This window comes from Carassius auratus, chromosome 37 (assembly GCF_003368295.1).
Source record: "Carassius auratus strain Wakin chromosome 37, ASM336829v1, whole genome shotgun sequence".
NCBI classification, from domain to species: domain Eukaryota; kingdom Metazoa; phylum Chordata; class Actinopteri; order Cypriniformes; family Cyprinidae; genus Carassius; species Carassius auratus.
In genome coordinates, this window is record NC_039279.1 from 5,473,291 (window position 1) to 5,485,160 (window position 11,870).

Consider the following 11,870-nt stretch of genomic DNA (forward strand, 5'->3'; position numbering starts at 1 on the left):
GTTATCTTAGCCATACGTCGTTAAATCAACACCCCTTCCCGACAGTCCTCCTCCCGTTATTATTACAAATTCAAAAGAAATACTTTCTGAAGTGTAGCGAGCGCCTGGGGAGCTGATTAGCTATTTACAGATGCCACCCACAAAATCCCATGACCCTTGGAGTGGAGGCTGCTAACAGACAAGCCAATTAGCAAAGAGAGAGGCTGCAGTCTGCTATTAACGCCATTATTCTTTCTATAATGTCGGCTATTGTTATTCTCTGTGTAGCGCTGAGGTGGAAGCAGAGGGCACCTGTGTGAACCTGTTAATGGAGGTGCTGAGTGCCGGTGATGGGGCTGAGAGAAGGGCAGATGTGAGTGGGGAAATCCCAATTTAGTGGCATGTTGAGGTGGCTGCTGCTTTGGGATCCATTTCAGGCCCACAACGTTAACAGGATATGATTAGTGACTGCTGGGAATCCACACTCTGGATGGGTGAAAACACTTTATTATATATATAAAAAATAAAAAAGAGTTTTGGGTCCATTCAGATGCTTTCTTGCAACCTATGCTGTTTATTATTTTTTAACGGAAATATGTGCTTGATAGTTAAACTGTTGTTTTAATTAAAATATATATATATATACATATATATATTTTGAGGCATTTTTGTCCCATTTTTATCTAAAACTTCTAGCTGCTCAAAAAGAGCTAATTAAAGTAAATTTGTTCAAATAAAACACAAATGGCTTTTATTTAAATTGATAATGACTAAAAATGACAATCAATCATCTATCAATTTTCAAACAGGTTTTTGTCTTGCATGGGCCAATAAATGAATGATATAGATATTTCTAAACATTTTAAAGTGGCAGATATATTATTATATATTATAAGTTTGGGGTCAGTAAGGTTTATTTTAAATGCATTAAATTAATCAAAAGTGACACAAAAAAGACAATTTGCTGAAAATTAAGCTTTGCTTCTAAAATATATTAAAATACAAAATAGTTATTTAAAATTTTAATAATATTTCACAATATTACTATTTTTACCATATTTCTGATCAAATAAATGTAGCCTCATAAAATATAAATCTAGATAAGACTTATAAGAGACTAAGAAAAAAATATGCAGTATATTATTATATTATATTATATTATATTATATTATATTATATTATATTATATTATATTATATTATATTATATTAAAATTCATAACTATGTTTAATTATGGGACATACCCTGATGATGATATGATGGCCAGCAATGAACAGAAACAGAAACAATTACCACAGCAACAACAGCTGCATTGATTTTGCAGATGACGATAGCGCTACAGCATTAATGACAAGATGAAGTAGTACTAGATGTAATTGATGGGACACATTCTCTGATATCAAGTCATGAATTACATCACAGTGCTAAGATCAGAGTTCAAATGGCTAATTTAGCTTTTAATTGAAATCAGTGGTGTGTAGTCTACCCTGACAGCATTGAGTGCTCAGGGGCCCACAGGGCTGCCATTGAGTTTCCACACTTTATATCCTTGATCAGTTAACGGCGTTTCCCAGAATAGAATACTGAATCTCTTTGATGAACTGTATTTGGGTTTCATATTGTTTTTAAACCTTCCGGGCCACTTCCCACTGATAAACATAAAAATGTGGAAATTGCATGGTATAGATCAAACATCAAGTGTATTTGTATATGGTGATCAAGTTTAACTGCAAGCATGGTTTTATTGCAGTACAAGAGAAAAAAATATGTGATTGGAGAATGTGAATGTGCCTGTGTGTATTGCTTTGGGGAAATGGTATAAATTTAGTGCGGGTTTGAGATTGAGGGAGCGATGGCGGAAAAGAATAGAAGGCTATAGCTGCCTCTCGTCTCTATCGTTCAGTACTTGTCAGCCTGTGTTAGCGGTCGGAGCCTTCTAAGAAGGGCTCGTGTGAAACTGTCAGTGCATCCTCTCCACCTCCGCGTTCTGTCTCTCCTCCTCCTTTTTCTTCCCTGTCTGTCCCTCCCACCCCCCATCTCTCCCTCTCTCTATCTCTGATGTGTTCTTACAGTGTAAGGCTCAGCCAGTGAGTGAAAGCCCAAGCACCCTCCCCAACACACACACACACACACACACACTCCCCCACCGCTTGTGTGAACGTAAACACACATACACACACCACAGACGCGTGTGGTTGACCGCACCGGGCTCTCAGCTATGTGTGAAGACACGCGCGGCACGCCAAAGAAGCAGCACTACTGAAATCTGACGCTCGCTTTGTAGCAGGACCGCCAACCAGATTGCATCGAAAATCATCCTACTTTCTCTCTCTCTCTTTTTCCCTACCTATCTTTTCAGTTGTACTTGTGTGAACAGAGCTGGAGAAAAGATAATACCCCCCCCCTCCTTCTCTCTCTGTCTCTCTCGCTCTCTCTCGTTCTGTCTGTCCTATGGTGGGATAAACAGTGAAAAGATGAGCCTGTGATACAGCACCAGACTTGAGTGACCTGACAGCTCAAACTGTGAGTACACGAGTCTCTTACTTTCACTTCCACACACTGGCACACACTCACGCCTACATGCAAACAGCATGCAAACTCCTTAATTGTTGTATTCGAATAAAGACAGGTGTGTTGTCAGCTGCTGTTTTGGTAAAACTCTTTATTCTCTGCGTTTGACATCAGGTTTGTTGTTAAGGTTTGCCCTGAATAATTGGTATCATTTCGATGAAACAAATATCCTCCGGCAATCTCGGTGCTTCGTAAATTTAAGTGGCACTTAATGCGTCCAGAATTGCACGTGGAGATTTGCGTTTTCTCACACGCGTTATTCAGAAGTACATCTCGCTCTTCATTTATTCCTTAAACAGGGGACTGGATTAGAAGACGAAAATATATCATCATAATGAGTGTCAACCATATTTCTTGATTATTAATTTTAATTCAAAAGGGAAAGTGTGAAATGGTGCTATTGTTTACTTCGAATTTCCTTTTGAAAATAACGTCTTAAGGATTCTTTGCCACACATTTGTGTGGAGTTCACGGCTAAATAAATATAGAAATTTAAAATAATAGTAATATATTGTGTTTTAGCATAATTCCTTTTGGGTATCTGTATAATCTTCGTTTTATCATTTGGGTGTGCACATATTAGCCTCTACTGTGTGTTGCAGTGTAGAATTGGAGTTTTTTTGTTTTGTGTGTTGTTGAGTGCTGGATGAGAAGAAAGCGTGAGGTTTGCCTCCTCTCTGGATGACCGGCCAGAGAGTGAGAGAGAAAGAGATATAGACAGTGAGACAGAGAACAGTGTGTCACATTCGACTTGCTTGTGACGGTTTGCTCAAGCAGTGTAGCATAGCTGACAACTAAAGCGAGAACACAGTGTTACCCTTGGTCTGTGAACAGCCTGGAAACAAAGTGAAGCCGTTCAAATGGCTTTCAGGAGTTCTTTTTGTTGTAAGAATAAATATGAGCTTGATTTAACATTTTAATTGTTATTATTATGATTATTTATTTTATTGAAAATGGTGAATAAGTTAACCTATATATAAATACCATATGATACAGTATGTTGACATTATTTATAACATTATTTAATTCCAAAAATTATTTGGAAATAGTTTTATTTATACATTTTCTTTGATCTTTTTAAAATACTGAATGGAATGTAGAACTGTAAGTGTATAGCTGCTCTACGTAAGCCATCAAAGGATAGACTGAAGAATAGTTTCTTGGCAGTTTACACACAGTACTAAGTTGTTTTGGTACTGTAGCTAGTTGCTTTTCATTTCTCCACTACACATCTAAACTTTGCACCTGAATAGTGTATATTTATAGTCTATATATTCCTACACATAATTTCATAGTCTGCACAGAATTGTACTTTAACATACTTTTTACAGGCTCACATGCTTATCTTATTAGTGTTGATTGCCTGTTGTGTAGTATATGTATTCTTTACAATTCTATTGCATGCTGTTTTTGCACTGCCTGGATATTTGCTGTGATGACTACTGTCTGGCACATAGGAGATCAAAGCCACCAAGAAATCAATTTTACATGTGCACACAGAGGGCATTTGCTTTACTTTGCTTGCCAGTAGATTTTTACTTGCCCTTTCATCATTTTCAAAAATAATAATAATAATAATAATTTTTGTAATTTGCAGTAATGCTGCAATAAACTTCTTCTTTTTTGCAATGTATCAGGAAAATATACTATGATTGCATTTAACATCTTTTATAAAAAACATATGTCGGTGTGTGTGTGTGTGTGTATTTCAAATGTTTTTCATTTGCAGTAATAGCTGCAATAAACATGTTTGCAATATATAAGAAAATATATGAAGGTTTTATTGAGCATGTTCTTTCCACAAATATATTAATTAAAACAGTTTTTTTTTTTTTTTTTTGAAAATAAATAAATATGTAGTTGCAAGCTGCAATAAAAACATTTTTATCAGGATAATATATTTAGATTGTTGCTGGTAAAGTGTAGTATAGTGCAAAGCCTTGCTGTTTTGTTAATTTTTTTTTACTGAAGTCCTAGTAATTCTATTAAGTCAGCTAGAATTTTACCTTCAAATACATGATTAACAAATTATTAGAAAATAAGAGAGTAAATACTGGCCCAGTAGGATGGGGATGAGTTCTCTTAACTGTCCCGAAACTCTTTTGCCAGCGGCCCATTCTTATTTTGTCCTGATATTGCAATAAAGTATTTTACTACTACTGCACAACTACTATGACAATCAAATAGAAACCAACATCTTCTGGCAGTTAATCGAGCTCTCCACCTTTTTTCTCTCCTTTTCTCACTCTCCGGTGTGTCTGCACTTGTGTGATTTCACCATTAGGCTCGACTACTGTGCCGTTTCTCGATATGATGACAATTTCCTGCTGAGGCGCATGTCAAATGAAACAATGGTATGAGATGTGTGAACCACATGGTCAGAAAGGTTCGTAGCTTGTGAATGCAGATTTCATTCATCCATATGTTGGCAAAGAGTGTAGCACTAACATGAAACAAGCTTTTTACCAAGCCTCTTGATTTCAACGTAAAATTGGCATGTTACTTAACTCTATCCCAGCATGAGACTCCGGGTTTTTTGTTAAAGGATTTTGTGTTGAATGCTCCTGTCAGAATGAGCTACATAGAAGTTAGCATATGTGTAATAAATGCCAGTGATGGCTTTTAGGTGAACTCTTCTAAGTTCTATAAAAAGCAACAGCACAGCCAGAAAAAAAAAAAAAAAAAAAAAAACAATCATCAATGTCAAATTTTTTATTGCAAGTATGAGGTTTTTCTGCCAATATCAAAAGAGATATGTGTAAAGGACATAAGGTAAGACTCTGTATCACTTTTTTTTATATTTCACTTCTATATTTAAATTATTTTTCAGCCCTTCTGTGAGAAGCACATAAGAAGTTCTTGACAAGTGAATAATTTTTTATGCATTCAATAGAGATATTATAGCAGTTGTGAAGGGCCATCTAACAGAAATTATGAAGAGTTTTATACTATCAAATAATGTCATAATTGCTGCTAGATCAAGTCCATTTTATCACATTGGGAGACCAGACTAGCAGTTCTTATATATTTGGCAGTAAACCAGTTACGTTACACAGAGTATATTTTAGTTGCCAGAAGAGTGTCTCACAATTAATTATATAAAGTGACTTTAAAAGCTTTATTTGATAGTGTGTTTGTGTGTGTGTGTGTGTGTGTGTGTGTATATATATATATATATATATATATGACCATTTATTGTCTGTCTGGGGTACAAAAATAGCTATTGCCTCAATGAGAAAATTCTTAATTAAACAGAATGCTTGTTGAAAAAATCATGGCAGACTGTCCTTTTTTTTCTCTCAGCTGCCTGGGTATATTCATTTATTTTCTCCACAGGGATTTAAGCAGTTTTTCAGTATGTAGCAATTCAGGAAAGAGTTTTAAACCTTTAAATCAACCCCCCCCCCCCCCAAAAAAAGCATCTCTAAATGATTCACATGATTTGCTTCCATAAAAGTTTTGAAAAAAAACTGCAACTTTTATCCGATATCCCATTAAACACTGCAAATGATGTAATCAAATCATTAATGATGGTATGATATAAAACTATTGACTTTATCTTATACGCACAAAAGTACAAGATGTTACAAATTTGTTAAAAATATTGACATGTGTACTTCTCCTGAAGTGATTACCATCATCAGAGCTCATGGTTGTCTTCCTTGAAATATTTGTACAATATTACTAAAGTTCTGTTTCCCTATGGAGAAAATGAAGGGGATTTTTTTTCAACTTCTTCAACAAACACATTCAATATTGTATCAAAAAGCAGCTTTTTTGCTTTATGCGTGGGCATAAAGGGGCACACCCTCTGTTCCCCCTTTTATATTTACCTTCACAACCATTTAATATAAAAGGCTCAAAAAATATATGTACATTCATGCTTATATGTATTATGATATATACTATCAGGGTTAAAGGGAGCCACCCTGACCTCACCTTGGACCCCTCGGTGTCACAGTCGCCCGATGAGTGACTGATGCAGGACTAAAGGACCTACTTGTTTCTGTTCAATGGAGAGCTTTCTCTCCCGTCTCCCTGTTTATTTATGAGCCCCTCTCATCCAGCCTGAGCGAGGGAAGATAAATCTGTCACACTCTTACACTTTGTACTGCTACAACCCACCCGTCCACACCAGTTTACTCTTATGGTTTCCTTTATTAAGGTTTAGTTAGAGTACATGAAGACGGCATACCAACATATGTTTGCCTTGCTTTTAAAGGCTTTTGTTTAAAAAAAAAAACTGCTAATGTTTTAAATTTATAGTAACAGACTGTATGGTTTTGCATTGCAATCCTTTTGCAGGTTCCATAACAGACATCTATTGGCTGTCTGTGTATACAACAGACACTATGCTTGCCGTCAGCTGAGAATCGCTTTATTTTATTATTATTTTTAAACCCTTTAAAACATAGTTTAGATAAGATACAAGATTTATGTGTTTGAAGTTCAGAGTGATCGGTGGGTCCGGAAACAGTGACTCATCTTCTTGTCATAACTTGTCATGCTGCTCATATTTTTGGATGAAGCTACATTAAAGGCCTTCTGTTTGATCATCTGTCTGTTTAGAAAGCCACCGGAAGTGCTGTCACTCAAAGCATTCACACCATTGAGCACCTGTTACAAATATTTGCAAACATATTTTAATAGAAGTTGGACATTTTTTAGAGATCCATTTATATTTTTGTGTATTTTTTTATTAGCTGCAATGATGATGCAGTGCAGCTAGAATCGGGGCTTTTTATGCTTCTGAATTTTAAATATGTATACACCTAATACTTTTATTCTGCAAGCATGCATTGATCACATATTACATTATAGATATGCTGTTTTTTTTAATGGTTCATTAAAGAATCCTGAAACAAAAATGTCAAAGTTTCCATAAAAAAAATATTAAGCAGCACAGCTCTTTTCAACATTGATAATAATAATAAATGTTTCTTGTGCACCAAATCAGTATATTAGAATGATGTCTGAAGGATCGTGTGGAGGGAATGAATGGCTGCTTAAAATTCAGCCCATGAACAGATTACAGTTTAAAGTATATTAAATTAGAATAAAGTTATTTTAAATATCTTTGACCAAATAAATGCAGCTTTGCCCAAAAGGGTTCAATAAAAAGAAAAAGAATATTATGAACTAGACTCATTACCCAACTCTGTAGCTTTAACAGAACAAACTGTCAATCCCATATTTGTGTTTAATTTGTTTACTTTTAAAATTTGTGTTTAAAAATCTTTTTTTTAATTTTATTTTTTATCAAATTGTGGAAGTTTAAAGGGAGCCAGGCTCAAAGGAAAGCTTTAAAAATGCATCTTACAGCAGCAACAACCTTTGGCGACGTGTGTTGATGACAGCTCTAGTGTAATCCCTCAGTATTCAGCTAGGCAATATTTCCATATGCGACTGCCAAGACCATAGCAGTCGAATCCATGCCCTCCAAGGAACAGCTTTGATAGTCAGACTCACAGAGATTGTGTGGTCCTAGACTGCTATCCGTGAGACCCCCGACTCAAAAAAACCCCTCACACTAACCTCTGTGAAGTGAGGAATGGAGCAAGTACAGTATACAATATCATAAGGAAGGAAAACATCACAGCAACACCTGGTTAGGGGTTTTAATGTTTCCATTGAATGTACAAACTGTGTTCTAAACGGTACACCGGAGCTGCGAAATGAGGGACCAGTGTTTGGACTGTGCCTCTGAAACGCCCTGACAAAAGACAGCTCAGCCAACAATTCCCTCTCCTTCACAGAGGGGCGAAATAAAAAAGCAAACTGGCTGGGGGAAAGACCAGCTTTATCCACAGACCGTTTGATGTTGGATTTTGTGTGCGTGTATATGTGTGTGTGCAGGGCACCGCTGGTCCTGCGAGAGCATTGGTAATCATTGTGTGTCAAGGGAGGAATACAGTCGCCTCTGGCCCCTGGAGAGACACTCTTGCGTCTCCCGAATCCACCAAAACAGGCAGAAAAGCTAGTTAACAGCCGCCGTCGCGGACACACAGACCCTGGCCATTAGTGAACACTCACTCTCTTTTTCTCTCTCTGTGCCGGGTCTGGTGGCAGTGATTAGAGCGCTGTGGAAGCCGCTGTAATAAGGACGGGGGTACGGCTTTCGCGCTGGCATGATCTGTTGTGCGGCCGTGGCGGGTTTTTAGAGGGCTGCGGCGGGAAGATAGGGAGATTGAATGGGGCGGGGGGAACTGTCCTGAGGTAAGAGAGGAGAAAATGGTTGAACTGGTGTTAGTTGGTAAAAGAGCTGGCATGGGCAGCAGGGAACGGAAACTCTCTTTTCTGATGGACGGAACAGCACAATTATCCTCTAGATTTTTACACAGCCTTACACTCTCTACAAGACACTGTCCTGTTTGTTGTTATTAATGGTATAATCATTGGCGTATAAAGGTGTCAGAAGAGCAATATGATAAAAAAACATCAGAAGCAGTTTGAATGGGATGTAAATGAAAATTTTGAATTCTGATACTTCTCGGTGATTCTGGAGCCTTAATGATGCTATTAACAATTCTTTAAGTATATTTGCAGTTCTCTGTTCATTTTGAGTGGCTCTTGATTGAAGGTAATGGTTTAGTGATTGAGTCAGATGTTACAAATCATTGAATTTGTGTGTGCTTTTTTTCCCAAAAGCTTTGTGAGATTAAGACCCCAGTGGTTTCTACTTTCTACATTAGACTCGTGATGCTTTTGGGAAACTCAGCCAAGACTAGGCAGATTAAAAAAAAAAATTATAATTATTGAGTTTGAGTTTGAGAGTGCATTTTATTAGGAAGAACCAACTCAGGGTCTTTTTTCCCCTTTTTGAGATTCGTTTTTTCTCTATTTAAGTGAATAGAAGCTCTAATTATTTGCCTGTTCCTACTTCGTAAATATCTGCTTGGTGGCATTACCCAAAAATATGATGTCATCGTATACTCACTCCCTCTCATTTTGTTTCAAACCTACTGTATGTGATGTACTTCAAAGAAGATATTAAAAAAATATTGATAACCAAACCATTTTGGTGACCATTGACTTCCAGTGTATGAAAAAAATAATAATAAAAAAAAAATTCTGTTTTGAGACTTTATATTTTCTTTTATGTTACACAGATAAAGTCATATAGTTTTATGACAATATACATGTAAATTTCTTTGGTGAACTATTTCAAGGCACTTTGGACATAATCAGCCATATCCTTTTTTTCAATAGAGATGTGAAGGTGTGTTCAATTTGTCCACTCACACATGTGAGCTGTAAGTGTAGCTTAGCACAAGGGATGACAGATGGTCAGGTTGTTAGTGAGTGCAGGCTTTGACCCACCCCAGCATGAGGAGCAGTCGACTGACAGCGGCCAGTGCATCTGCAGCAGATCCCTTACTCCAGTGGACCGTCCCTTCCCCGCATGGCAGCCAGGTCTGGCCTTAAACACTCTGGAGACTCGCACTTACTGTTTGGAACACTACACATCCATGAGAGGTGAAAAATGGCCAGTGTGAGTTTTCGCTGAGAGAGAGAGAGAGAGAGAGAGAGAGAGAGAGCGAGGGAGGGAGAGAGAGAGAGAGACAGAGAGAGAGAGGCCCAGAAAGGTACTGTCAACAAAAATTCACAGTGACTTAACACATACAGACATGCTGACTGAACACAACAGAGAAACAAACACTGAACACATGTGTGCAAGATGGGTGTGTGTGTTTGTGTGTGTGTTGGTATTGATTTATTGTCTAAACAAAACATAATATTTATGTTTATAATGTGGCAACATAAGCAAATCATGCATCTTTTTGTTTTCTTTGGAATCAGGAGCAAGAAATACATCTTTAGACAACACAAAAAAGACAATAAGGACAAGAAAAAATGTAAACCTTGCATTTTAAGTCTTGGCACAGCTTCTTTTTTTTTTTTTTTTTTGACATTAACCTTAGGTTTAGAAATACACCTAACCTAAGTGCAAAAATGCAAACATCTTCCTGTTGTACATGCTTAACGTGCATTTCTGCACCATTATGGTGGTAACAAACCTCAGTACTCAAGAGAGTTGTGCCATTAAACTGGATGTGGTGTTATTCAGGTATCTACAGTAGCTATAAACATGTTGACACTAGCTATGTTGTTCAGCAAGATTATTTTTTTAATATATTGCTAAAACACAAATAATAACATTACTAAATATTAGTCTAAATGTAAAATGTAAAATAAAATCATAAAAATAAAAGTGAATTCAAAATGTCAAAAACAAAAAACAAAACAATAATATTTATGTCAGGGTTTTGCACTGTCACTTTGTTTTATGTTTTGTTTCTTTTGTCTAGTGTCAGTACATGGCCTTGATAATGGTTTTCTCGGCCATGTGCTCCTTTAGCTTCTCCTCCTTGTTTTCTTTCTACCACACCCTCTTGTTAGCCTGGTTAGTCCAATTGTGCTCACCTGTCCATCATGTATTTTCCTCCATATTATAGTGCCCCTTACCCTTTTGTGTTTGCTGGTTAGTTGTCATTTCATCCCCCTCTGTCACTGTCTTGGTGTCTGTTCGTGGATGTGGCTAAATATGTGTCCGTGTCTCCCTGCCTGGTTGGTCTTGTGTTTAGTCTAGTCCTTGTAGTTCCATGTTTTTGTCTTGCTCCTTGTTTTAGTAATATGTTTGTTGTTGTTTTTTTTTTTGTATTTTTTGTAATTATCTATTTAGTTTTTCTAGCCCTGATTCTTGGTTTTGTTTGAAATTCTCTAAGTTGGTTAAATTGGTAATTTCTTATTTTGTTACTTAACCTTTTATTAGTTTATATTTTTTTCCTTGTCTTGAGTTTAATTTGTGTTTTTGTGGAGCTTTGTCCTGTCTAGTCTTGTGTTCGAGTTCCTGACCGGTCCCCATGTGTTCTGCCTTGGTTCTACCTGCCTGGCACTTGGTCGGTTTCAGAGTCGGTAGTCAACAAGTGTCTGAGCTTTGCTCTATGGTGCCTTGTGTGGTCTTCTCCATCGGCCTGGTCATGCTGCCCCCTCTGTTGCCAAAGTATTCTGCCAGTTGTTTCCTGAAGCTTTCCCAGTGGCCTTCCCTAACTGTTCGTTTACTGTTCCTGTTGTGGTATCTATTGTGCATGCCACTAAACTCTTGTATCAGTCTGTCTTCTCAATAAAACCTTGTTTCTCACTGCAATTGGGTCCTCCTTCCAGATCCCTGACAATATAAATACAAAAATCTGTTGTTGGCTGAAATATGTTTTGTATGTATATGCACCAGTTAATATTGAACAATAAACAAGCTAATCTGTAAATCTAATGTTGGGATGCCAAAGTTTACTTTAAGCAAATGATTTATTTTAAATTTT

General features: G+C 36.9%; 1 protein-coding gene across 3 annotated transcripts in view; it reads left to right on the top strand.

Annotated features, from left to right (window-relative positions):
* The first annotated feature begins 1,837 nt into the window (after positions 1 to 1,837).
* LOC113055963 (RNA binding protein fox-1 homolog 3) overlaps positions 1,838 to 11,870 on the top strand; it is a 377,645-nt gene continuing 367,612 nt past the window's right edge. For 2 of the 3 annotated variants that reach the window (XM_026222366.1, XM_026222367.1), the window contains exon 1: positions 1,840 to 2,502. The gene's annotated coding sequence lies outside the window, so the exon portion shown is untranslated. Of the gene's footprint in view, positions 2,503 to 11,870 lie in introns of all 3 variants that reach the window. The other variant, XM_026222362.1, reaches the window with a different exon arrangement.